The sequence below is a fragment of the Priapulus caudatus genome, unplaced genomic scaffold, assembly GCF_000485595.1.
Source record: "Priapulus caudatus unplaced genomic scaffold, Priapulus_caudatus-5.0.1 Scaffold569, whole genome shotgun sequence".
Lineage (NCBI taxonomy): Eukaryota > Metazoa > Priapulida > Priapulimorpha > Priapulimorphida > Priapulidae > Priapulus > Priapulus caudatus.
This window is the reverse complement of record NW_014577630.1, coordinates 160,917-163,774: the sequence shown is the minus strand read 5'-3', so window position 1 is coordinate 163,774 and position 2,858 is coordinate 160,917.

Genomic DNA, 2,858 nt, shown 5'->3' with positions numbered 1-2,858 from the left:
ACCATATTTTAAGCGTTTTTAAGCTTTTTTAAGAGAGTGTTTTTAAGCTATCTCATGGCCGATTAAGAGATGGGTATTATGATGGTGATATCGTAGCTCACTCTCAACAGCTCGCTCGGCTGTTGGTACGCCACCTAGTCTCTCATATGACTTAAAATTAGTTCATACGTCAAAGCGTTACATTTTCATTGTATAATATGCTCTTTTAAACACATCGCTTGCACAGTGTTGTTATACACTGTAGATTCCGTTAACAGTGAGTTACTATGTAGATTTTGTTTGCGAAGAAAAGTTCTAGTTGGTCAGTGTTTCACAATTACCATATCAGATCACAACTGACACAGTTGAATATAGTGTATAACGTCAACTAACATAATGTGCAAAGACGTATTTAAAAGCCTTACTAAATAGAATGTCTATGATTCTCATTTGATATTCTGGCGTGATATCTCTCTCGTGCATACATTATTAGTTGTGTTGTTGTACCCGGCGTTGCTCAGAGGAAAACGCTTAGGGACAACTTGGAGAGAAAATTCCAAAACATATAATTACCTAAATCTTAGGATATAACAGAGTATAACAAAATATGAAGGTAGTTAAATAATATTCTGACAAAAACAGTTGAAAAGATTCTATGATTTTATGTTGTCAAGATATTTTGAATATACATTGTATAGAAATTGCGCCATGTTATTATGAATATGCTTCTTGAGGGTCTGTGTTAATGTTGGTTAGGTAGTCGGGAAAAATCTCACGAAAATGCGGCAATTTTCTTTCGCAAAAGTACGTATTTATTATAAGTATAGCAATCGTCATTGCACAACAATGACATGGATGCGATTGGTTGAAAACTGTTTGGACGTGCCCGGTACAATCGCGTTTCTGTGAGCAAACGGACTGCTGTAATGTTGCATGCAATAACCGGCAAATGGTAAAACTGCAAATGAGGTGTAAAAACGGCAGTTGGTGGAGATGCCGTAGACTGAAAAACATTCCTGCATGATCTAAATAATTCAACTGATATACTTCTAAAGTCTGAACAAGAGACAGGGTGAGACAGATATGGTCGGAAAGCCCTAGAGTGTAAACTGAACTAACTTGTGAGCTGCAAGCAATACTTCGTTCTAAAATATTGCTATTGAAGATCGACGAGTCCCACTTACGATGCGCGGATGGTCATACGGCCATCTCTGCCTATAAACATGCATTTTTTGTGTTAGACATGATATGAGTTTGCTGTTTTAATTGCTGTTGTCAAAATACAATTAGGTATAACAACATTACAGTAAACTTTCGTAGGAAAATATTAGTAGTTTTTCATTCGTCATTAAGCGGTTTATATTTTTGTGATTAGGGAAGAGAACAGAAAAGATTAGAGAGAACGCATATAGAAAAGAATTGGAGAGATAGAGAAGAGTAGACAGACCTCATATAGAAAAGAAGGGAAGAAAACTGAGAAGATTAGAGAAAACTCATATAGAACACACATCTCTTGCACTATACGTTTGAATCGTTCTGCATAGACCGATACAATGACATTCATTATGTCCTTGAACATCCGATTGATTCACTTTGTTAGTGTTTCAGCAATCACGCTTTATTTTAAACACGGATCTTTATCATTTACCAGACTCACTACTTAAGGATACTCTCCACCTTTTGCACGGGTATTGCTCTAATGAAGATTAAACGTTTATTGACGAATGAATCGAATCAATCACACGTTTTATTTATAGAGGAGATATATCTCTATGCTCAAGCTAAAAAAATTCATAAAATTTCCAGTACATAATTATGTTACCACACAAATTTAGATTTTTTATGTAAAAATGGCATTTTGGATATTTCTCAATTACCACAACGAGTAAGGAAGCAAAATTTTTGCCACAGGTTAAGCACAATATGTACCAAAATAAAGCATCATGATTTTTCTTTAAGTTTTATATTTACTGAGAAAAATAAAAAAAACTGCTTAAAAATCAAGTTGTGTGTTAGAATTAAAAAATTTATCGATTTATCGCAATCTTTATATACCTATTAGCAACCTTATTTCTAGTTAATGTACTTTATGATCACCTATAATTGTCGCGTTTCCGTAATCATATCTGCCATGATTGGACGCTTCGAGTTACCGATGAATCGCATGTTTAGTCAATATAAAATCAACCCCCCAATCAATGTATAAGCATCGTATAATAATAATGTTTTTCATGTGTATTATCTCCCGTGAGTCCAATATGTAAAGCTTATTGAAATTGAGTAGTAGTTATTTGTGTCGTTGTAATGCTACAGTCTTCGCGTGTGCACGTACACGTTCATGCGTGCGTGCTTGTGCACGTACACGTGCGTGCGTGCGTGCCTGCGTGTTCACGTGTGCGTGCGTGCGTACGTACACGAGCGTGCGTGCGTGCGTGTGTGTGCACGTACACGTGCGTGCGTACGTGCGTGCGCATGTACACGTGCGTGCGTGCGTGCGTGTGTGCGTGTGCACGTACACGTGCGTGCGTGCGTGCGGGTGTACGTACACGTGCGTGCGTGCGTGCGTGTGCATGTACACGTGCGTGCGTGTGTGTGCAGGTACACGTGCGTGCGTGCGTGCGTGCGTGCGTGCGTGCGTGTGCATGTACACGTGCGTGCATGAGTGTGTGCGTGCGTGTGCACGTACACGTGCGTGCGTGCGTGCGTGCGTGCGTGTGCATGTACACGTGTGTTCGTGCGTGCGTGTGCACGTACACGTGCGTGCGTGCGTTCGTGCGTGCGTGTGCATGTACACGTGTGTTCGTGCGTGCGTGTGCACGTACACGTGCGTGCGTGCGTTCGTGCGTGTGCACGTACACGTGCGTGCGTGCGTGCGCATG